Source organism: Jaculus jaculus, chromosome 4 (assembly GCF_020740685.1).
Source record: "Jaculus jaculus isolate mJacJac1 chromosome 4, mJacJac1.mat.Y.cur, whole genome shotgun sequence".
NCBI classification, from domain to species: Eukaryota; Metazoa; Chordata; class Mammalia; order Rodentia; family Dipodidae; genus Jaculus; species Jaculus jaculus.
The window spans coordinates 110,616,634-110,642,969 of record NC_059105.1 but is presented as its reverse complement, the minus strand read 5'-3'; the positions used below and the strand labels follow the sequence as shown (position 1 = coordinate 110,642,969).

The 26,336-nt window shown below is 38.3% G+C and overlaps 1 long non-coding RNA gene across 1 annotated transcript in view; it reads right to left on the bottom strand.

Moving 5' to 3' along the window:
• Window positions 1-5,612: 5,612 nt before the first annotated feature.
• LOC123460206 overlaps window positions 5,613-26,336 on the bottom strand; it is a 64,183-nt gene continuing 43,459 nt past the window's right edge. Inside the window, exon 3 of the long non-coding RNA XR_006636855.1 lies at window positions 5,613-5,934. This is a non-coding gene — a long non-coding RNA (uncharacterized LOC123460206). The remainder of the gene's footprint in view (window positions 5,935-26,336) is intronic.

Here is a 26,336-nt window from a genome sequence, read left to right as displayed (position 1 = left end):
TTAGCTATAAGAAGGTAATGTTGTGGTTGTTACATCTTTACTTATAATTTCCAAAATTGAAAGTAACCAAGATCACCATCATCTGGTGAATGAATAAAACAGGTTCTTATAAGCCATGGAGTTATTCACTTACTAAGCTATGTAAAGTCATGGATGAAGCTTGAATGTATGTAAATGAGGGAAAAGAAACAAATCTGAGAGGATACAAAATATATAACAGACTATGCAACATTATGAAAAAGACAACATTATTCATGTCGTAAATAATTATTTGTAGATTAGAGTGGAGTGGACAGGGCACTGAGGGTTTTCAAGGCAATGCAAAACTAAATGGGGCTAGAAGATGGACACATGCCATTGTATATATTTTTTTTTAAACTTATAGCTTGTGCAACACTAAGAGTGAATTTGAGGTATACTATGGACTTTGAGTATAATGTTGTGTCAATATAAGTTAAGCAACTTATCAAAACATCTAAATGTGCTCTGGCTATGCAAGTGAGAAGATGGAAAATATGAGAGTAATACCTGAACCTTAAATTAAATGTTACTCTGAACCTAAATTGCTCAAAAATGATAATTTTAAAGCAATAAATACATGAAATCTAACCCATTATCTCTAAGGTTCATGAGATGTCATGAAAGGGAGAGCAGAAAATAAAATATAAGAGTAGGAGGATAGGAAAGGAGGTTGTGGAGCTTCTGGATACAAGAGGTCTACTCCACTAATGGCCTCACAGATGTGGTTTCCTGCACATGATTGAGCTTGTCAATATTTCATCATATTTAAGGTAGGAGTCCATGAGACAAGCACTTTGATTTAGCAAACAAAATGTATGTTCTAGGCAGTAGCATAAGAAAAAGTAAGTGATATAAAAAGATAGAAAGGATGAGGAGTGGGGTGCTTTGATTCAGGTGTGCCCCATAAGCTTACATGTTCTGAATGCTAAATTCCTAGCTGATGGAGATTTGGGAATTGATGTCTCCTGAAGGCAGTGTGTTGTTGGGAGTGGGCTTATTGGTATTATAGCCAGTTTCCCTTTGCCGGTATTTGGCACACTACTCCTGTTCCTGTTGTCGACCTTATGTTTTGCCAGGGGGTGATGCCCACCCTCTGCTCATGTAGCTACTTTCCCTGCCATCATGGAGCTTACCCCTCAAGCCTATAAGCCGAAATAAAAACTGTTTTTCCCACAAGCTGCTCTTGATTGGGTGATTTCTACCAGCGATGTGAACCAGACTGCAACAGTAAAGTGGTACCAAGGAGTGGAGTTGCTGCTAGACACCTGACTGTATGGCTTTCACCTTTTTGAACTGATTTTCAAGAGGAATATAGAGGGATTTGAAACCTTGGCCTAAGAGATGTTTTGCAGTGCTGTAAGTACAGATTCATGGTCTCTTCTGGTCAGAATTGAAAGACCTGAAGGCAGTAAGAACTATGGACTGTGAGGTTTGGCTTATGAGGATGAGAAAGAGCTTTCCTTGGACTAGGCTAAAAGTATATGTGAGGCTTGATTTATACCTATGTCCTGAGAAGTTGTGCAAGGTTACTTTGCATGCATAGGAATGAACTGGTGTGAGCATAGGGATATGGCATGGGAAGAAAAATCTTTAGGTGAACTGCAGCCCATTCAGCTGCAACTGAGAGATTGCAACCTTTGAGATTGGGCCAGCTGACCTGCACTGGGGCAACAGGAAGAATGCAGGCTCTTTTGAAGGGTGCTTGAGTGCTCAAGGAGTGTTCTGTTATTTAAAATGTATTTTATTACCCCCTGGGTTAACAAATTGCATCCTACCTGGTATTTTGGAGTATAAGAAATGCAGGAAAGAGAGGGTCATTGAGTTTGCAACACAGTCCTGTGTTTTGGAAATAGCCATGAGCAGTGTGAAGCATGTTTGCTGGATGCCTGCATGAAGACCCCATGGGGCCATGAGGATGAACTGTGGGTTGCAGTGGAGACCCAGAGGAGATGTCAGGACCATGAGATAGCTGCTAAGGAAAGCTGCTGAACCTGGATGAAGTTTTCCAAGACTGTGAGTAACTTAGCTAGAGGGGCAGAATTGGAATGCTAGAGACTTGTTTCTGGTTAGAATTATCTGAATTGGAGATTTGTCACTGGCTAGAGTTGTTGGACTTGAAGCTACAGAGTTTGATGTTTGCCCTGATTGTTTTACATCTTGTATTGGTTGAATATTTCTTTGCTATGCCCAATGCCGTCTTTTGTAGTTTGAATGTTTATTCTGTGGTATTATGGGTGTCTTGAGGATATTAGTTGGTATTATGGCTCAGTTAAAAGACCTTAGACTATGGGGGTGTATGAACATCATTAGGATTGATAAAAAAAACTATGGGGACATTTAAAGTTGGACTGAATACATTGTATTTTACATCATGTATGAATATCATTTTATGGGGGCCAGGGGCAGAATGTGTTGGTTTCATTAACTTATCCCCCATAAACTAAGGTGTTTTGAGTGTTGGCTTCCCACCTGATGGATATTTGGGAATGAACACCTCCTGAAGGGAGTGTATTGGGGGCGGGCTTATTGGTACTATAGCCAGTTTCCCCTTGCCAGGTTTTGGCAGACTCTCCTGTTGCTATGGTCCACCTTATGTTGGCCAGGGGATGATGTCCACCCTCTCCTCATGTCATCATTTTCCCTGCTATTTTGGAGCTTCCCCCTTGAGCCTGTAAGCCAAAATAAATCTCTTTTCCCACAGCTGCTCTTTGTTGGGTGATCTCTACCAGTAATGTGAACCTGACTGAAAAAGGGAGAAAGTAATTATTCAAAGATAATGAACTTATTTATATAGACTATCCCAAATAATACAAAAATAAATTATTAAATATAATAAGAGACTACTGTTCGACAGCTCAGTGGATGATTTGTAAAAAGTCCATTGTGGGCTAGAGAGATGGCTCAGGATAAAATACTTGCCACACAAGCATAAGTACCACAGTTTGGATCCACAGACTTATGTTAAAATAACCCACCTCTCTTGCTAAAAGTAGTGATATGTAGCATCAATTGCTTTACTCACAGATATAAAGACACATAAGCCACCAAGGATTAAACTTGCACACGAAAGCACTCTTACAAAGCAGATGATAGAACATGGTTGAAGAAAGCTGCTACCAGCTTTACAAGGCAATCACACATAACATACTGGCAAGTAGCAGACAATTAAAATGATGTCCTTCTAGAATAAAAACATATATTTCCAGTCTCCATGTTTTATGCATTGTTGCAGTAGGCTACAACAAGTAAAGGTTTATGCTGATAATCCTTTGGTATCATAAGCACAGCAACTTGAATTTGAACAAGCATTATTTTTTAAATCTGGAAAAGAGTTTTATGATTTTTCTAGCATCACTCAAGCATCGCAATGTTGAAAGAAGCCTGGGAATGTCTCACCTTGGCCTCCATACTTCTCCATTTTGAAATTCCACTCAATGTGCTTGCCTGCTTTCATTCCTTTCCTGTGTTAGATCCTATTCCCTAATGGTATTGTGTTTGGTTTTCTCTTTATTTATTACTCTGCGCAAAGCTTCCAACTTCTCATCAGATTTCTGCTGTCATGTCTTTCTCAAGGCTCATCTATGGCTTGCAGATGTCTTTAGTGTTTTCCCCAAGGGGTCATGTTTTAGAATCCTCAAAAAGTATCTTGATCAAATTAATATAACATATGATAACCATCACTCTTAGTGCAAGTGTGGACAATTGTTGGGATTTTCAAAAGCAAGGCCAGTGAGAAGTCACAAGACTCTACCTCCCAATATCTGCTTTCCTGACTCACCATGTAATCTCATCTTGGAATCATATATCTACCTTTGTGATGCCATTAGCCATGATATCCTTCTCAGAAATGAGATGATGGCATATACCATGACCTTGAACCTTTACTATCCTGAATGAAATCAACTTCATTATTTATGTCATTCTGCTTTAGAAATCTAATTATAGAAAATAGACTAATGCACTGCCGTTTTACTGTTATTTAAAGTTCTTTTAACATGAAAAATAAGTGTGTTATATACTATGCACATAGCTCAGTCCCCAGACAGAGGGATGTCAAAGAGACTTCAGGGCATTCAGCTCTGAGAACCTCTGACCATACTTTGTGCTATTTAAGGAATTGTAAGTCAGAGTGTTTCCTTGCTGATTAAACTATATAAGTAATAATATATGTGTCCAATTGAATTGGTAATATGTTTTGACTTTTAAAAAAATCAAGGTAGGGTCTCACTCTAGCTCAGATTGACCTGGCATTCACTATGTAGTTTCAAGGTAGTCTAGAACTCATAGGGATTCTCTTACCTCTGCTTCTCAAGGGCTGGAGTAGAAAGTGTACACTACCACATGCAGCTTGTTTTGACTTTTTATATAACCATTACATTAGATAGGTGACTACATAGAGAAGATTTAACAAACAGCACAGGTAAACACTTTATGGCCCTAGACAAGGTAGCTAGTGCTAAAGTAGTCTTACTGTACTCAAAATATATAATTTCTTATTTGAAAATCTATTTAACACATAACTGCTGAGACAACTTGGCAGTGTAGTCACAGTGTCCAAAAAAATAGCATGCAGAGACTTCATGGATAGTTATCTCAAACAGTTACTTGCACATCTTCATGTACCAACCACTCCTCCCACTTATGAAATGCTATTCACCACAGTGGTCCATGGGTCTTATCGAATTTCACTAAATTCATTTTTCTAGAGTAGTTGGAGTAACAGATATCATGACCTGCCACTGGAAAGTAGTTTTCCTCATAAGAAGATGCAACTGCTAACCTTTCTGACTTTCAACTTCTACAGAATTCTTTAGCTTGCATTGGAACTAATACGAGTTGCATTGCACTAATACAAGTTGCATTGGCCAGTTAGAGCAACCTAAGTGTGGTGAGGAAATGAGATAACAACTGAGGAAGAAGCCAGGGGAAGTGTGCTCTGCCTCTCTGTTGGAAAAACTGAAGAGGCAAAAGGATGGGAATCCAACAGTCCCTTGAGACTCTTAAAAGAGGCAAAAGCAGACAAGACTCGTACATGTTGCCTTAGATGGGTACCATGATCTCAGATTTTTATGGGCACACACAATGAGGTAGTGCTGTTACCAGCACTATCAACAACTCTCTCATGTGGCTTTTTGGGGGAGAATTGTTCCTAACCCCAACCGGCTACACATTATGGGAGAAACTGCCCTCTGCTAATTGCTAGAAGTGCTGAAAGAAGACTTTGGCTCAGTACAGTCCTGGGTGAATGTAATCTCTTTTGGAGTGTCTGTCTCTTAATTAGAAGTTCACAAATACGTCTGCTGGTGATGGTCCTTGCTGCTGCTGCAGAGACTCATATTGTTAAGAGCAATCTCCATGGGAACTCTAGCACACAGAGTAACTTCTCAATCCAGGGAGATCACCACAGTGATGCTATCTACAACATGGTCCATTTTTCCCCACCTGCTGAGGAGAAGCTGTTAGGGTGACATTAGAAGCCTATTAGCATAATTGAATAATAGAGGTCACAAGGTTAAGAGGAATCTAAGATTTAAAGAAAAAGGAAAGAGAAGAAAAGGAGAATCACTTAAGAAAGTTTTCTGTGTGGGTTCTTAGTTTAAATTTGCTTTTGGTTTAAGAAGCACAGCCAAAGGCCAAATTATGATGTATCTTCTGAATGATATCCTGTGAAAAATTAGAATAGGTGTGAAGAACTTGACCAGAAACCCTCTGAAATCTCTGACCAATAGTTTCACAGAAAGAAAGTGCTAGCCCCCACCCATGGGTATGAGTGCTCATCAGGTCCTGGGGATCAGGTGAGCTCAATCCAGGACTTTCTTCATAGTTCTTCTTACATTGCAGGTTCTTTTCAGTTCTGAAGGGTCTCAGAGGTGTGAGGAGCCAGGTGTTTGGTCATATGTTTATGTTTTTGTGCTAAAAAATATAAGGAAGTGGGTGGAAAGAGAGGATGTTAATGGAAGAATGAAGGGACACACATAGAAAAATATTCTGCACTTTATTACCTGCCTGAGGAGACACAAAATCTACAAAAGCAGAGATCCAGAGTCTCCTAAGGGTTCATTACTGAAGTAGACTTCAAATTCACCCACCATGGCTCAGGAAATTTTGCAGAAGAGGAGGCAGAACGTTTATAAGGACCACAGGTTGAGACATCATGCCTAGAGGCATTCCTTCCCCCCAAACTGACTGTTGCTCCCACAACACATAACCCACAACACCATAGGAAATAACTGAAACCCCACTGAGGAGGGTCTCCAGTGGAATGGGGGTAGGGACAAGGGAAAAGAGGCTACCAACACGTTACGTAACCATACAAAATATGTTGTTAATAATAATAAATTTAATAAAAAGAAAAATGTGCTACAGTAATTTATGTCATTTTTCTCTACTTTGGGAAATTTTAATAAACTATGAAAGAGACAATCAAGCCTCCTTCTCATCACACAATGACTCTTGTGCAGTTTGGCCTAGCTCATGTTCCAGAAGTGTTCATGCCCTTAACAAAGACCTAAGGTCTCTGGTTTTAGCATGAGAATCTAGGTATACATAACTGATTTAGTGGTGCTTGACATTTAAATATTAAACTTACAGAGATGGAAGATAGGACCTATCATATATTATTTTCAACACTGTGAGTGTGTCATTGTGCCAGGATTTCTTGTGTGTCCCATACACATCAGTTATGTGCTTTAAAGTTCTACATTCAGAAGAAAAGATCATTCTTCCCAGACAACTTAAAGTGATAGAACAAGTGGCTCTTCTAGAGTTTTGATTAAGAATACAGTCCAGAGTTAAAACTACACCTGTATATCCCTACCCATACACACATACTGTCTCTCTCTCTTTAAATCTACAGTGTACATTTATTTCCTATCTTATTCTTTTATATATAGTAAGATTGAATGTATTATGTTTTATACAAAATTTAACAGTTTATATAAAATATATAACAAGTATATTTTACATATTTGTTGAGTGTTTTTTGTTGTTTTATTTTTATTTATTTATTTATTTATTTATTTTTGTTGCGGTAGGTTCTCACTCTGGCCCAGGTTGACCTGTAATTAACTATGTAGTCTCAGGGTGGCCTTGAATTTACGGCAATCCTCCTACCTCTGCCTCCCGAGTGCTGGGATTAAAGGTGTGTGCCACCACGCCTAGCTTGTTGAGTTATTTTTATACTGGCTCATGTACCCCAGGCAATACTCAAACTTGCCACATATCCAAGGAGGGATGTGACCTTCTGATGCTCTTGGCTCAATCTCCCAAACCCTGGGAATACAGTTTGAAATCATGTCCAGTCTATGCAATGCTTGGAATTCAACTTCAGGTTTTGTATATGCTAGGCAAGCAGTCAACTAACTGACCTACATCTCCAGATGTAAAATACATAGATTTCTTTCTTCCTTTTGTAAAATGCATAGCATCTTTCTTTCTTTCTTTCTTTCTTTCTTTCTTTCTTTCTTCTTTCTTTCTTTCTTTTTCTTCCCCCCCCCCCCCGTCTTTCTTATTTCTTACTTACATTTCTTTTAATAAGCAGAAACTGTTGTTACTACTCTTCTCCTTCATCTCCTCATTCCACCGAGGGCCTTCCTCATTGGGGTTTCAGCTATTCATTGTGGGGTTAGGGTTCATGAGTTGTGGGGGCAGCAGCCAGTCCTTGTGGATGGAAGCAATGTCTCTGGATATGCTCTCCCACCCTGTGGCTGTTACAGTCTTTCTGCCCCCATTTTGACAAAATTCCCTGAGTCTTGATGGCTGTGCTTCAAGTCTACTTTACTATTGAGTTCTCTGTTATTGGATGTTTTGTGTGTATTGTTTCCATCATCCTGGTGGAGGTTGTCAGGATCACTGTGGGACTGACCAACTCTCTTGTTTAAATCACCAATTTTTGTATGGTTTCAATTGTCCCTGCTAGATATAAAAGAGGTGGCTCATCTCATGATAGGAAGTAAGCTATATTTTCTTATGTTGATATATTTTGGATGTTCCCAGTTCTCTATGCCTTCTGTAAAAGACAAACAGATTCTCCAACAGAGAGTGATAACATGATAGGTTAAAAGAAATAAGCATAGTTAATTGAGAGAGATTTTGATGGGGGTAGCCTTTCTTTGGGTCAAAGACTAGTGGAAGCTTCTCAGTGGTGTCCATGACATTGTCTCCATAGGATTCTCTCTGACCTGGAGCCCAGTACCAAATATGAGTTCTTTCTAATTGAGTGGGTCTCTTATCCAGAGAGTCATTGGTTACCTGCTGAGACTGAGTGCCACTATTACACAGGTGTGTACATCTTGTCTGTCTGGTTGATTTTGTACAGCAGGTTTGCCTGCTTGTCACAATATTGGTGGCCATTTCATCCAGCAGTTAATGTGGTTCTTTCTAGGACTATACAGGCTAACCATCTTGGATCTGTATCTGTTTTAATGCCAGTACCATGCTCTTTTATTATTATTTCCTTACAATATAGCTTGAAATAAGGTATGATGATAACATCAAAATGTTCTTTATGGGCTGGAGAGATGGCTTAGCAGTTAAGCGCTTGCCTGTGAAGCCTAAGGACCCTGGTTCCAGGCTCGGTTCCCCAGGTCCCACGTTAGCCAGATGCACAAGGGGGCGCACGCGTCTGGAGTTCATTTGCAGAGGCTGGAAGCCCTGGCGCGCCCATTCTCTCTCTCTCCCTCTATCTGTCTTTTTCTCTATGTCTGTGACTCTCAAATAAATAAATAAAAAATTAAAAAAAAAAAAAAAGATTACTAGGTCCCTGAACATAAGGCATGGGATCTGGTATTTATTTAAAAAAAAAATGTTCTTTATGCTGAGTGTGTTTTTGGCTACCCAATGACATTTGTGCTTTCATAGGATTTTGAGACTGTTTTTTCTAAGTCTGTGAAGAATGTAGTTGGCTTTACGATGGGAATTGCATTGAATCTGTATATTACTTTTGTTAGATGGCCATTTCAATTCTTCTTTTATTAGATGTAAGTGATTGTTTTATATAAAGAATTAGGTATTGGCTGAATTTTAATATTTATTACAATAACAATAATTATTATTCATCATATTCCCATTGGGTTATACTTCTATGATCCCTCTCTGCTCCCCAATTACACTGAGTGTCTTCTTCAGTGTTTATTGGTACTTGAGTTCCAATACATGTGTACCATTCTTCTGGCCTAATCAATTTAAAAAAAGGTTAAGAAGATGGAGATGTCAGTTGCCATGATGTGATCACTGTACAGTGTGTTCATGTAGTGAACCAATGCAGTATAATTCTTAAATTTTTACAGGTAAAATAAAATACAGGGCCTGGTTTTTACTCAGTTGCCTCAAACATATATGCCTTGGGCTCAGTACTCAATACTAAAATATATTTTAGACTAAATATAATACAAATAAGTATTAAAGTACCAACGGAATGAAATTTATGAGAAAATTCAGGTTGAGAGTATAATAGGACTAGACCAAGTTGTATCACTATTTCAGGAATAAGTTATGAAGTAATTTATGCTAAACTTTTTCTTAGTTTTCAAACTTTCAACAGACTAACTCCAGAAAACTGCTCAATTTCAATATATGGCAATGAAACCACAAATGAGAGAAAAAGAAGTATAAATAAAGATAGAATGATAGAATTTTAATCAAATTTAAATTATAAATAGTTCAGAATATGATTATAAAACCTGTGAGAAAATAGGTTGACTATAACTACTTTCTAACTAACCATGAAGTTAGTAAAACTGGTATTCTATAACACTTGCAATTGATAAATTTGATGTTGTCTGTAGAGAGTAAAAATTTAATAGATATAATTCATGTATCTGATAGCTTTTATTCATGAAAATCAGAACAATAGGCCAAAATTACCATATACACATTGTGAATTGGTTTCACGATAATTTCTGCTGACTGAAAAAAATAAGAAACATGTAGCCATTACTTAATTGTAGAAGCTTGAGATGATATTATCTTTAAAATTTCTACCTCTATATTTGAACCTGATTTTATTACCAATGTACCTTATGATACCCATGCCAGTGATCTTAATGTGACATTCAAAGAATAATCAAAAATACTTTTGGAATTAATGCATCAAACAAATGAAGATGTCTATGAATATTCTGGGAATCTTGAGCCATGTGTTCTTGTAATATTTGTACAATACAGAACTCTATAAATTCACAAATAAGCATATATAAATACAATGATCTCTCCATTAATTTATTTCTACTTGGTTTTCCATACTTATCAATATACTTATTGATGGATCTCAGATTAACTGGAAGGAAGTGATAAGGCAAAAGGAAGGGAGAAATGATAACAATAAAAAGTATTTGGAATAGCAATTTCATCCAGCTGAGTTAATATGAAATTATGAAATTTACTTATTTTAAAAGTAAGGTGTTGCCTGTGTAGACAGCATGTGGGTGGGTGTAAGATCTGGAGTGAGTAGACAAGACCCGTATTTCCTGGCTCCTCTTACCTCCCCTGTCTGGATTGCCTGCACTGACAGTATGCAGGCAGACACTGGTATGGAGTGAGTATGCTAGACCCCTGTTTCAGTGATCATCCCACCTCCCTGATCTGGATTGTCACCCAGCACTATGAAGTGAGTAGACCAGACCCTTACTTCCTGGCTCCTCCCAGTTCTCTGGTCAAATATCCCTGTGTTGGAGGGCATATCATAGAGAAAATATGCCAGATCCCTGCTCCCTTGCTCCTCCCAGTCCCCTTGTCCTGGTAGGTCCCATTGTGCCTTGCATGGGGTGACCAGATGCCTGTGTGAGCTGTGGAACCAGGCCTTCTGCTCTGGTAACGTCTGGTACCAACATCCCTGTTCACCTGAGTCAAAGGGTGCATGGGCCAATGGTCAAAACCTTGCTTCCTCCTCAAAGACATAGACTTCCTAAAATGGGTAGAGAGCAACACACAAAAAAAAGTCAACAAAGTTCAGAAAACTGAGAGGTCTCCACCAAGGATGGCTAGTCCTACAATGGAAGCCTCCAATGAAATAATACAGAAATCAACAGAAATTCATTCCCATAATGAAAACACAGCAACCAATGACACCCTGTTCAAAAAAAAATTGCTGAACTGGAAGCAATCCATCAAAGAACCAACAATCACAACAATAAAATTGAACAGAATTGGCTCCTAGAGTGTTCAGCTTTTGAAAGTAGGCATAATATGATTCAAGAACTGTTAGAACCTTCCAAAGAGAGATATGAATATATTGATGGTAAGTCAACAAATGGAAGATCTCAACAACCAGGTGATTAGCATAATGAAAACTTGATCAGATGCAAGAATGAACTCCAGTCAACTCTATGATTATATGAACACAAAGAACATACAGACAATAATTGAGGGAATACTCTAAAAAGAACTGTAAATTAACCAATCTCAAGAGCCAACAAAATCACAATACCCAAAAAAGACCATGTTCAAAATAGTACAAAACACAAGAAACCACCAAACCCTATAAAACACCTCATCATTGCAGGGGTTAATTCAAACCTCACAGTAATAACCTGAAATATAAATGGTCTTAAGTGACCCATCAAAAGACACAGGTTATCAGGATGGATCAAAACCTGGGCCCTTCTATCTGTTGTCTTCAAGAAACAAACCTCAGCACCTCCTCAGGGTTAAAGGCTGGAAAATGATATTCCAAGCAACTGGAAATTTAAAAAAAAAAAAAAAAGCAGGTGTTGCTATATTAATATCTGATAAAATAGACTTCAATCAAAAAGGACAAAGAAGGGCTGGAGAGATGGCTTAGCGGTTAAGTGCTTGCCTGTGAAGCCTAAGGACCCCGGTTCGAGGCTCGGTTCCCCAGGTCCCATGTTAGCCAGATGCACAAGGGGGCGCACGCGTCTGGAGTTCGTTTGCAGAGGCTGGAAGCCCTGGCGCACCCACTCTCTCTCTCTTCCTCTATCTGTCTTTCTCTCTGTGTCTGTCGCTCTCAAATAAATAAATAAAAAATTAAAAAAAAAAAAAGGACAAAGAAGGCCACTTCTTACTCATCAAGGGGATAATCTAATATGAGTACATCACAATCATAAATATATATGCACCAAACACAGGTGTACCACAGTTTATAAAACAAAATCTACAGAAACAAACACCAACATTAACACCATCATAATCAGAACTGCAACACTCCACTATCAACAGACAGATCATCCAAGCAGAAAATCAACAGGAAATAATAGAGCTCAACAATATCATAGATCAAGTAAACCCAATGAATATTTACAGAACTTTCCAGCCCAACTCTACAAAATATACATTCTTCTCAGCAGCCCACAGAACCTTCTTCAACACTGACCATATATTAGGTTATAAACATGATTCCATAAGGTCAGGAAAGTTGAAGTAACTTCCTGCTTTATGTCAGATCACAATGCTTTAAAGCTAGGAAATAACAACAAGAGTCACATAAAGAACTCCACCAGCCCTGGAGACTAAACAATATACTTTTAAACAATGAATGGGTCATGAAAGAAATCAAAAAATTGTAAAGGCTCTAGAATTGAAGGATAATGAAACACAACCTACCAAAATTTATGGACACACTGAAGGCAGCCATAAGAGTAAAATTCATAGCACTAAGTGCCTTCATTACAAAGGCAAAGAGATCCCATATTAATAATTGGACAGCCAGTCCAAATGAGCCAATGGGTGCAATAGTGGCACGTCTGTCATGGTTGAAACCAACTGCCCTCCAATTGGACTGGAGGCCTGATCCATGGGGGGAAACAAATCCCTGATACTGAAAACTTAAAACAGGGGTAGTCATGAGCCCTAGGGGTGTAACATCTGCTGATGTCTGGAAAAAGGTATATACTATGCTTATCAAACTGCCCAGTAAGCACTTCTCTTAATATTTATACCCTTATATTAATGCTACTTTCACTTTGGGTAGAGAATCTTCTCTTTTCAGATGGAAGTGATTTGGGGATGACTCAGAATGTATCATAGTGCTGGAAAGAAGTGACTGGAGTACTGAGTAACATCTCGATCATACCTTCCAAGGCTCAGGGTCTAATGTGGAAGAGGTGTCAGAAAGAATGTAAGAGCCAAAGGAAGGGTAGGACTCCTTACAACGTGCTCCCTCCAGACATAAAATGGCCTGGATATCCATGACCTCATAGTGCCTGACACTACCTACACAAGACCATAAAAGAAGAGGACAAGACCATGACATCAAAATAAAAGAGAGACTGGTTGAGATGGGGAGGGGATATGATGGAGAATGGAATTTCAAAGGGGAAAGTGGGTGGGGGAGAGGGAGGGTATTACCATGGGATACATTTTATAATCATGGAAAATGTTAATAAAAATTGAGAAAAATAATCTGACAGCCCACCTAAAGGCAGTGGAGTAAAAGAAGAATCCAACCCAAAGAGCTCCAGATGGAAAGAAATAATAAGATTAGTGCAGAAATTAATGAATTGGAAACTAAGAAAACAATGAAAAAAATAAAACAAAAAACTGGTTCTTTGAAAAAATACATAAGATTGAAAACCCATGGCCAAGTTGATCAAGCAAAAACAGAGAAGTCTCAAATTAATAAAATAAGAAATGAAAATGGAGAGAACACAACAGAAATAAATGAAATTGGAAGAATCATCCGGGCATGCTTTCAAAACCTCTACTCCATTAAATAATCTGGAAGAAATGGATGATTTCCTAGACACATACCTCCTACCAAAACTAAATTCAGATCATATCCATGGAGATTGAAAAGGAAATTAAAAAAATCTTTCCCAAAAGAAAAGCCCAGGATGGGTTGGCTTCTCATCTGAATTCTATCAAACCTTCATTGAAGAACTGAAACCAATTTTTCTCAATTGTTCTACAAAATCCAAGAACAGGGAATCCTCCTCAACCCCTTTTATGAAGCTAGCATCATCCTAATACCAAAGCCAGCCAGAGATATGACAAGGAAAGAAAACTATAGGCCTATATTCCTAATGAACTTAGATGCAAAGATCCTGAACAAAATCCTTGCAAACCAAATAAAGCAACACATCAAAAACATTACCCACCTTGGTAAAGAAGGCTTAAACCCAGGGATGCAGGGATATTTCAACATATGGTAATAGATGGATGTAATACACTGCATAAATATACTGAACCATAAAAACCACATTTCAATTGATGTACAGAAGACCTTTGATAAAATGCAACACCACTTCATAATGAAAACACTGGAAAGACTAGACATGGAGGGTTCATATCTCAACACAATAAAGGCTGTATATAAAGCTCTTAAATCCCACATAATACTTAATGGGGAAAAACTCAAGGAATCCCCACTGAGATTGGGAACAAGATAGGGGTGCCCACTCTCACCTCTTCAACATAGTACTAGAAGTATAAGCCCAAATAATAAGACAGGAGAAAGAAATAAAAGGGATTCAAATTGGAAAGAAAGAAGACAAGTTAGCCCTATTTGCAGATGGCATGATCCTATATATAAATGACCCAAAAATCTCCCTCTCAAATCTTCTAAAGGTGATTAATACTTTCAGTAAAGTAGAAGGATAAAAACATCAAAGCACAAGAATAAGTAGCTTTTCTATATGCAATGAGAAAATACACAGAGAAAGATAACAGTGAGGATTATCAATTTTCAATAACAACAGCAACAACAACCACAACAAAAATTAAATACCTTAGAATAACACTAACAAGGATGTGAAACACCTAAATAATAAAGACATAAAAACACTCATGAAAATAATAAAGGCGGACTTGAGAAGATGGAAAATCCTCTCATGCTCCTGGATAGGTAGAATTAATATTGTGAAAATGGCAATTCTACCAAAATCAACATGCAGAGTTATCACAATAACAATAAAAATGCCCACACTATTCTTTACAAAGATTGAAAATCTGATCTCAAAATTTATGTGGAATCTCAGAAGGCCTCAGATATCCAATGATATCCTTAGAAGTGGGGGGGGGGAACTATGGTAGTATCACCATACTTGATCTAAAGCTATAGTATAAAGCCTAGTGACAAAAACAGCATGGTACTAGAATAAAAACATAAACATAGACTAATGGAACAGAAATGAAGACCCAGACCTTAAGTCAAGTAAAGGCAGCTGTTTGATCTTTGACAAAGGTGCCAATAATGTATACTGGAGAAAAGACAAATGGTGTTGAAGAAATAGGATGACAAAATGTAGAAAAAATTAAATTAGATCCACTCATTTTGCCATAAACAAAAATTAAGCCTAAATGGATTAAAGACCTTAATATAAGACCTGAAATTCTTAAAGTACTACAAGAAAAAATAGAAAACACTCTCCATATTATAGGACTGGGAAAGGACTTCCTGAACAAAACCCCAGTAGCCCAGGAAATTAAACAAGCACTAAACCAATGTGATCTCATGAAGCTAAAATCATTTGCAGGGACTAAACATACCATATGCAGAGCCAATAGATTACCCACTATACCATTAGCTATACCATTGACAGCAGCTTAATATCTAGAGTCTAAAAAGAACTATCAAACAACTCACTTCAAAAGTGGGACAGAGAACCAAAAAGGGAGTTCACAGAGGAAGAATTACAAATAGTTAATATACACTTAAGAAAATGCTCAATATGTAAGTAGAATAATTGAGATGGGGAGGGGATATGATGGAGAATGGAATTTTAAAGGGGAAAGTGCGGGGGAGGAAGGGAGGGTATTACCATGGGATAATGGAAAATGTTAATAAAAATTGAGAAAAATAAATAAATAAATAAACATGGAAAAAAAAAGAGAAAATGCTCAACATCCCATAACCTTTAGGAAAATGCAAATTAAAACATCCATTGGATTATACCTTACCCCAGTAAGGATAGAAACATTAAACATCAAATGAAAACAAATGTTGGTGAGGATGTGGAGAAATAGAAGCACTCATTCACTGTTGGTGGGAATGTAAACTGTTACACCCACTGTGGAAATCAACGTGGTGACTCCTGAAAAGGATGAATATAGAGTTAGCAATATACCCTGCTATTCCTTTAGTGGGCATTTACCCTAAGAGCTCCACATCTCAGTTCAGAGATATTTTCTCAACAAGTTTATGGATGCTCAATTCATAATAGCTAAAAACTGGAATCACCCCAGGTGGGTGTCCATCACTAAATGAATGTATAACCATTATGTGGTATAACTCCATGATGAAATACTACTCAGAAGTATGGAAAAAAAATGACATATTGAAATTTGTAGAAAAATAGTCCAACTTGGAACAGATCATTCTAAGTAAACTCATCCACACACAGAAAGTCAACGTTCGCATGGTCTCACTCATCTGTAGTTCCAAACCTGAATCAGATCAAGTTGCTGATCATACCTTAATAGAATCTCAAGTCTTGGACATTAGGGAGGGCAGGGGTTTATGGAAGGGATAAGGGGAGAGACACAAAACTAAATCCAAATTGAACTGGTACAATAAAATCTTATATGGTAGAATAAAGACTAAAAGGTGGAACCCTCAAGAGTACCTCTGGGGGATCACCTGAATAGAAGGGCCATGGAGAGGGTGAGACGAAACCTAGACTCAAATTTCTCCTGTTTCTCTTTGTTATCTTTTTCTTTTCCCTTGTCATTGGCCTGTCATTCCCTGTACCAGGATGTGGTTTACATTCACAATGAGCTGTTGATCATAGAGACCTACTAGATGTCCCCAAACAAACAAGACAGTCTTCTGTCAGAGTACTTGATTACCCACCAGAGGTTAATGGTAAGACCCTACTGCTGAAGACATCATATGCTGTCAGCATGCACCATAGAGAGACTTGCTTAGAATTTGGAGGAGATCCAGTCCCCAATTAGCCCATCTAGTGCTTGAAGGTGCTACATGAGCTACCAGGGAGAAAGTGGCCAACATCTGTCCAAGCAACTCAAAGTCTAAGTGACTCAGGAGCAAACAACCTGACATGATGCTCACACAAGGGCAAAAGTGGCACAGAGCCATAGTCAATAACCAACTGCTCTTGGATTGGATAACAGATCAGCTCAGTGGAAAGGAAACCATATCTGGAACTGGGAAACAAGTCAGAATCTTATCCAGATAAAAGATTTTGCTTTCCAATGACAAGCTTTCTCTAAACTAGGCAACAAGAGGGTCTACACTCTTTAAATTCTCTGTAAATTAATAATGATTATCTGATTTAACCAGTGCTGACTTCATTCTCTGTTGGAGAATCTTTTCTTTTTCAGACAGGAGCTGGGAAGCTGGTCGTAAGGCAATAAATGACTCTGTTCCCTCCAACCCCGCCCCAGATGAAACCACAGAGGAACTGGGGAACCGAGAAAGAGTGCTGCTTTCTTAGTGGATCTGATATCAGCACAAGGGTGATGGAGACCGACACCAAGGAAAATCAACACTTACCAAAACAGTGATTCAGAGGCTCCTAAGGGCCCATCACTGAAGCAGACTTAAAATGCTCCCAGCTTGGCTCAAGGAGTTTTGCAAAAGAGGGGGTAAAAAGGTTGTTAGAGCAATTACGTTGGGCTTTCTGCACAGAGACATTGCCCCTCCACCACATAATCATGACTCAAAATCCCCATGGACTGACTTGCATCCCCAACCAGAAAGGCCTCTTCAGAAAAGGAGCAGGGAGGAGGGAAAGGATGGTAACAACACATGTTGTTTACATACTAAATATGTCCATATCTAACAAAACTAGTAAAATAAAAACTTATAAATTTTAGATGGTAGTAGGAAGAAAATATGAATCAATTATTATATTGTTAAAAAAAAAAGTAAGGAAGGACTGGAGAAATGGTTTAATGGTTGAAACATTTGTGTACAAAACCAAAGGACATAAGTCTGATTTCCCAGGACATACTTAAACCAGAGACATAAGGTGGTAGAGGCTCTGTGACACCCATTCAGTTTTTTTTTTTCTCTCTTTCCTTCTCTCTCAAATTAATGAAACAGTAAGCAATTTACTACCAACTTACCATATTGATATAAAGAAATAATTATCTGTATAGCATATAAATCACATTTATACTATAATCACCGTTTCTATATTGAAAAGACCATGCTATTTAAGTTCCTTAATTTAAAATGTATTTATTTTAAATGAGAACATTAAATTAAAAAGTAAGTAAATATTATTTGATGTAATGTACTTATTTTATTTTTATTTTTATTTTTGCTTTTTACATTTTATTTATTTGAAAGCAATGGTCACACAGAGAGAAAGAGGCAGATACAGAGAGAGAGAAAGAAATGGGCACACCAGGACCTCCAGCCACTGCAAATGAACTCCAGACACGTGCGCTCCCTTGTGCATCTGGCTAACGTGGGTCCTGGGGAATTGAGCCTCAAACCAGGGTCCTTATGCTTCACAGGCAAGCACTTAACTGCTAAGCCATCTCTCTAGCCCAGTAATGTACTTGTTTTAAAAGTAGGTGATATAAATAATTTTTAAGTCAAATATTGTGTCTTCATAAAATTTTATGATAAAAGAACAGGGAGAAAGAGAACTTAAGTTTATGGAGCACAAGATATGTGGTTGTAGTTCTTAAATGGATTATTTTGTGAGTTATCACAACAGGGCTCTGCAGGATATTATCAGCACCTCAAGGTTTAGAAAGCTACACAACTTGCTCACACTCCCAGTTAAACAGTCAATACTGTCCCGGGGCAGCTCCTGACACTTTGCTAGAGGGAGGCGCTCACCCTATACCTTAATTTCCAGAAAAAAGTAGGGTAGGAGATTTTCCTATTCAGACATTTAACTAAACTTTTATATTGCCATTTTCTCTCAAAGCAAAAAAGTGAAAAAATACAAAAGAAAGAGAAAAAGTAAATTATGTGAAATAATAGTATCATCAACAACTAGAGAGATGTATGAAAATAATTAACTAGAGGCAGGCATGGTGGTGCATGCCTTTAATCCCAACACTTGGGAGGCAGAGATTGGAGGATTGCTGTGAGTTCGAGGCCACCCTGAGACAATGTGAGTTAATTCCAGGTCAGCCTGCTCCAGAGTGAGACCATATGAAAAACCAATATAATAATAATAGTAATAATAATAATAATGAAAACTAACAAAGTTTATATTTAAGTTAAAAACAAATCTAAATACTCTCAGATTGTGTTTATTTTATCATGGTAAATGTTCTCTATTCAAGTTTCAAAGAAAGCCAATGCATCGTCTTTAAAATAAGTGACACCAGATGAATATAATCAGAAATAAAGTAGAGACTGGGAAAATAGTATATTAAATGACCTCAGTTGTAACCATTTGTCATAGTCAGCTCCATGATGCTAGAATGAACCTCTGAGCCAGCAATTTTATGGGATGAATGGAATTTATTTCATCCATGTGAAATTCCAAAATGGTGGAAGAAGCTGCCCCCCTTTAAGAAATCCACAGAGAGAGGGTAACCACCAACAGCATCACAAGCAAGCACACTCTGGGAACCCCAAGCAGAGTCAAAAACTCTCCATAACTTAGGCTACAATTCTGATTCATCACCAAGTGAAACCTTAGATGTGGACCCAAGGAATCCACCCACAGTGACACCTCCTCCAGCAATGAAGGTGGAAATCCAAGTTACAAGCTTTTAAAAAATAATTTGAATCTATTGGGGAACATGAATTCAAACTACCACATTATTTAAGATGTCATTCATAAAAATTAAATGACAATAATAAGAATATGGAAGATTATCACTAGACTTCAATGCCGGGGTCTGTTTTGCTTGTTAGGAGACTAGCAGGTCGAAGCAGAGTGTGAAAGATAGACCAAGCAGACATCATCAGGAACATCTTGGCCACCATAAGGAAAGAAGTCCCTACAGCCAAGAAAATGAATGCTTATTTGTGTATCTGGGTAGAAGATTACAAAAGAAAATGTCCTTAAATTACTGGGTTGTGTGATGTCTTCAGTGTCTTTAGCAAATGAACAAAACAATGATTGCACGTGTTGACCTAGGACTGATCATATGGTGTATAAAAAAGCAAACATAGCATTAGTAGTTAAATTTAAAAATCAGGAACTAGAAAAGAAGTTGCAGGGCTGGAGGCCAATTCCTCTGAAGTTTCACCTTAATCCTGGTTAATGTGCACAGGGTAGTTCATCTTCTGCCATGGTGTCACCTATCTATTTTTTATCTTATTGAGAATTCTTGGTTTTTCTCAGTTCTCAGTGCTTTCTGAAAAATAAAAACAAATTCTCCAATGGAGAGTGAGGTCAACATAGGTTAAAGGGGATAAGCATCATTAATTTAGAGAGGTTTTCATGGGTGTAGCCTCACTTTTGCACAAAAACTCATGGGAGCTTCTCACTGGAGATCATATTCTTTTATCCCATAGGATTCCCAGTTTCAGCTATGGGTTCCTTTCCACTGATCTCATATCCAATCACAGAGTTTTAGGTTGCTCACCTAGGCTGTGTGTCACTTTTGTACAGGTGTAAAAATCTTGTCAGGCTAGTTGATCTCATATAACAGGGTCCCCTGCTTGCTCACAGCATTTTTGTCCATTTTCCCTCAGCAACTAATGTAGCACTTTTCACCACCACTATACATTATAGGTTAATTATATGGAACTAGCTTCCTTATGGATTCAACCAGACATCTCCATGTTCTCTGTCAGAAGCATATAGTGTCTTTAGCAATAGTCTTATTGCTATGACAGAAGTCTGTCTTGCTTGGGGGACTTCATAGGGCTCTGTTATAAATAGCTTAACATGGGTTGTAACCAATTTCTGTTACTGGGAGTTACTAGCCATTGCCAAGTGTTTTTAGGGTTAGGATTCATCCCATCCTTTCCAGGGCCCTTCTTACCATAAATCTCGCCATACTCCTCTTGAGGATTGTACCTTTTAGTCTTCCAACTAGGAGGGAATTTTATATAGTATCAATCTATTTTATGCTTAGATTGATGAATCATTACAGGACAGGGTAGAAATTTATACAAAAAGGGGGGGCAGTGCTAGCATACTGAGGTGGAATTTTCCAAAGCCTATCTTTCCATCAGCTTCCTAGCCTGATGGGTAAGATTACTTCATTCCACAGACAGGGTCAATCAGATTCACAAATGGGAATCTTCTGATCCACAAGACAACAGAACTTTGATAACTCTTTGACACTGCTATAGAACGGAAAGGGAAGTTTACAATAAATTAGTTAGCTTACAGGGTTTCTTTGGTGTTCTGCATTCTATGACCTGCCTAACATGTGTGAGATTCTGAGTGTAGTCACCAGCATTACCAAAAATAATATCTCTCAATATGTTTATTATAAAAAAAAGTTCAGGGCTGGAGAGATAGCTTAGCAGTTAATGCACTTGCCTATGTAGGCTAAGGACCCAGGATCAATTCTCCAGGTCCTACATAAGCAAGATGCACATGGTGGCACATGCATCTGGAGTTCATTTGCAGTGGCTAGAGGCCCCGGCATGTCCATTCTCTCTCTCTGTCTCTCTCTCTCTCTTTCTGTCTCTCTCTTCTGTCTCTCTGTTTGTCTCTAATAAATAAAATCCAAACATATCCAGCTTGTTGTGGTAGTGCATGCCTTTAACCATGAGTTCAAGGCTATCCTGAGACTACATAGTGAATTCCAGGTCAGCCAGGGCTATAGTGAGACTCTTCATTGAAAAAATGAAAAAGAAAATGTATAAAATATGTCAATGCCTTTTCTAGTCATTTTCCCTTAATGAATTTAGTGTTTATTTCTAGAATTAGCAAGCCTGCAATTATTTTAATTGTTTATTAGCCTCTTGCTATCATGTATGTTAATTGTATGTTATTGTGTATATTAATAGCTTTGAAAGCATGTCTAACAATGTATAACTTTTTACATATCAGTGAATTATTTTTAATCTTCTAAAACATTTTATTTATTTATGAGAGAAAGAGAGAGAGAGAGAGAGAGAGAGAATAGAGAATGGGTGCACCAGAACCTCCAGCCACTGCAAAAAAACTCCAGACGTACAAACCCTCTTGTGCATCTTGCTTACATGGGTCTTGGAGAATTGAACCGGGATCCTTTGGCTTTATAGGTAAATACCTTAACCACTAAGCCATCTCTCTATCCCCATATCAGTGAATATTTTTAATTGCATAAATTGTTCAGTCAAATAAAATTCACTGTTGTTGAGAATGAAGACTTGGTAATTAGCTGTTACACTCTGAGTTGGAAAACTCTAGAGTCCATTCAATTTTTAACTTAAGAAATACTGAAGACCATTGTTCTTGATGGATGAAGCCTCAGGAAAATTTATTCCAATGCATTGGGTCTCTTACTGGCTTTCTGAAAATAAATAAATAAATAAAACTATCCACACACAGAGACTGTTGTTATCTTGCTCATTTTGGCAATGCCCCAAAGAAGATCAGTTTAGGAGATCAATGTTCTAATGCCCACTGGGATGGGATTATCAGATTTCCCAAAATAATTCAGAATGCTCACTTAAATCTGAATTCCATGTAGAGATTCTTTAATATCTGAGACATACTTTATATAAAATGTGTTCATTATTGATCTGAAATTCTCTTTTAAATGAATGTCTATGTAATCTGGCAAACTTATTCCCAGGAGCACTAATTGGGCCAATGAGAGTGTACTGGGAAATATAATTACAGATTAGCAGGCATATCTTCAGACATCTCTTGGAAATTGCCTTGGGATAGCATATTTAAAAATAGACATGACATTCTTCCAGATTGTTAGGTGAAATGCTTTTGGTTCCACTTGGGCATGGAGTAGAGGATGATCTTATTTCACAAGCTCATAGCAAACAAATTCTTGATGAATGGTTACTGGCCAAAGGCTGTACAAGAACAGTTGGGAGAAGGCCAAATGGATACTTAATGAATCCTTAACTGAAGGAGTGGTTTGGGGAAAGCAGTTGGCAAAGTGTTCTGATCCATGAAGGAACTATGCCATAGGAAATGGAAATGACTCTTCCTTAAGCCTCTTGTCCTGGGATTTGCTACAAGAAAACCTTGGAGTTTATAAGGAAAACTAACATGTCTGTTCAGCACTCTTCAGTTATATATAATGTCATGCTTCCTAGGGACCCTTCAAGTGCATATTTGAAAGTAAGCATAGGGGGTTGAGGAGGTGGATCAGCAGTTAAAGGCACTTGTTTCCAAAGCCTAATGGCCTGGGTTCAGTTGCCTAGTACCCATTTAAAGCCAGATGAAATAAGTGACACATGCATCTGAAGGTCATTTGCAGTGGCAAGATGCCCTGGCTCACCTATCTATCATCTATCTATCTCTTACAATACTGCCATTACAAAAAAAAAAAAATCAATAAAAGTATTAAAAAGTTAAGCATAGGATTTTCTACATATGTTGATGTTAGTAATAAAAATAAAATTAAATAAGATGATAACAATGATTTTGCCTTACATTGGATATATCAGAAGGAACATATTATCTGTGGTTCAAAACAGGTTCCTTTTTTTATTTTTGAATAATGTGAGTTCAATGTGGAAACTGTAATTAAAATTTGCCTTTAAAGTTTCTTATAGGAAAAATAACAAGTTAGTTTTATCTTTATAAAGTATATATCTAACTCTAGAATATAATAAAGGAAATAAGGCTGGTAACATGACTCAACTCAGTAGTAGAGTACTTTCCTAGCATACATATAACCCTGGTTATGACACCAACACATAATGCAATGTCAAAGAAATAGTGACCACACAATATAAATTTTCAGCTAGGGGTAGAGGCTCATTCTTATAATCTTAGCACTGAGGAAACTGAGGAAGAAGGATCACCATGTCCTAGACTATATACTGGGCTTCAGACTACCCATGAAACAGAGTATGTCCTGGTATAAACAAAGGATAATAATAATGAGGGCTGGAAAAGTCTGATGGCCTGGGTTAAATTCCTCAATACCCATGTAAATCCTGATGCACAAGGTGGAGCATGTGTCTGGAGTTGGCTTGTAGTGGCAGGATAACTTGGTGTGTCCACTCTCTCTCTCTCTCTCAATCCCCCTCTCTCTCTCTATTTCTCTCTCAAATAAATAAATAAAATGTTTTCAAAATGATGCAATAAACCAGGTTTGGGGTGTAGGTGGGTGAGGCAGGATGAAGTAAGTAGGCCAGATCCCTGCTTTCTGTCTCCTCCTAGCTCCCTGGTCTGGGTTTCCTGTCCCAGATGGTGTGTACCAAGGCACAACATGGAGTGAATAGGCCAGATCCCTGCTTCCTGGCTTCTTCCATTTCCCTGGCCCAGGTTTTGCACACTGGACAGTGTGTGAGCAGAAAAGACAGCACGAAGTAAGTAGCCATAGCCAGATCCCTATTGCCTGACTCCTCCCAGTTGCCTGGTCCAAGTAGGCCTCATAGTGCCTTGCTTAGGGAGGCCTAGTCCCTGTGTGGGCTGTGGAATAAGGCCTTCTTCCCTGGTATCCTGACTATCCACAAAATACCAACATCCCTGTTCACCTTAGTCAGAGGGTGATTGGGCCAAAGGATAAAAACTTGCTTCCTCTTCAACAAAATACCCCCCCCAAAAAAAAATGGGAACCACAACACAAAAAAGCTGGCAAATGTCAGAAAACTGAGATCCCCACCAAGGATGCCTAGTCTTGCAATAGAAGCCACCAATGAAATCATACAGAAATTAACAGAAATTCAATCCCAAAGTGAAAACACAACAATCAATGAAACCCTGATCAAAAGATGATTTAACTGGAATCAAGCCATCAAACAATCAAAAATCATATCAATGAAATTGAACAGAATAATCTCTTGGAGTGTTAATCTTTGACAGTAGGCTTAACTTGATTGAAGGAAACATTAGAATCCTCACAATAGATATGAATTAATTGAAGATGAGTCAAGAAATGGAAAATTTCAACACCCAATTGATTAACCTTAATGAAAACATGATCAAATGTAAGAACGAATTACAGGAAGTATCAAAAAGGTCGGAACTTGGGGCTAGAGATATGGCTTAGTGGTTAAGCATTGGCCTGTGAAGCCTAAGGACCCCAATTCTAGGCTTGATTGCCCATTATCCACATAAGCCAGATGCACAAGGTGGCACATGCATCTGGAGGTCATTTGTAGTGGCTAGAGGATCTTATGCACCCATTCTCTCTCTCTCTCTCTCTCTCTCTCTCTCTCTCTCTCTCTCTCTCTCTCTCTTTCTCTCTCTCTCTCTCCCTCTTTCTTTCTCTGTCTGTTGCTCTCAAATAAATAAATGAAAATTAACCAACGAAATGGTGTTGTAGGGCTGGGGAAATGGCTTAGCGGTTAAGTTGTTTGCCTGCGATGCCTAGGGACCCCGGTTCAATTCCCCAAGACCCACATAAGCCAGATGCACGAGGGCGCACATGCGTCTGGAGTTTGTTTGCAGTGGCTAGAGACCCTGGCATTCCCTTTATCTCTATGTGCCTCTTCCTCTCTCTCTCTCAAATAAATAAATAAAATGTCTAAAAAAGAAATGGCATTGTATATATGTAAGTAGGAGAACAGATTAATGGGGGTGAAAAAGCATAAGTGAGGCAGGGGAAGAGATTGAATAAAGGAAAGGTGGAGGGAGGGCTAATCAAAATCTCAGAGGATATGAATAAGTCATATGGAAACCTACTTTTTGGACAATGGAATACTCAGGAGCCATAGATTGTTACTAGAAAATTTTCAATTCCTGGGATGTGATACTTTCCAGTAAATTGTTGGCCAGGAAGATCCATGGTGCCCCAAAAACACTATAGGCTTTTGCCAAGGCCCTTGTTTTCCCATCACGACCAGATGGTAAGATCCTATTGCTGAAGACTCCACATACTTGGGATGCAAGGACATTGAGAAATACTACTGGAGCTGAACTGAAACCCTCCTCCATGAAGACCATATGACAGAAAGCTGGAAAAAGCCACACTGCATGCAGTTCAATGGGTGAGAGAGAAATCAACAGTGAACATACTCAACAGTGCACACTGCAAGCCTGATATTTGGCCAAATGAGCCAATGGGTGCAATAGTGGCATGTCTGTAATGGGGGAAACCAACTGCCCTCTAATTTGACTTTCAGTCTGCTCCGTGGGAGGGAATGCATCCCTGATACTGAAAACCTACAACAGGTGTAGTTTTGAGCCCTATGGGTGTAACATCTGCTGTGGCCTGGCTAAATGTACATACTATGCTCACAAAACTGCTCAGTAAGCACTTCTCTTAGTGTATTTACACATATACTAATGCTACTCTAACTTTTTGTTAGAGTAGCTTCTCTTTTTAGATGGCTATGACCTTGGGATGACTCAGTAGGCACCATGGTGCTGAGAAGAAGTGACAGAGGAGTGCTCAGCATT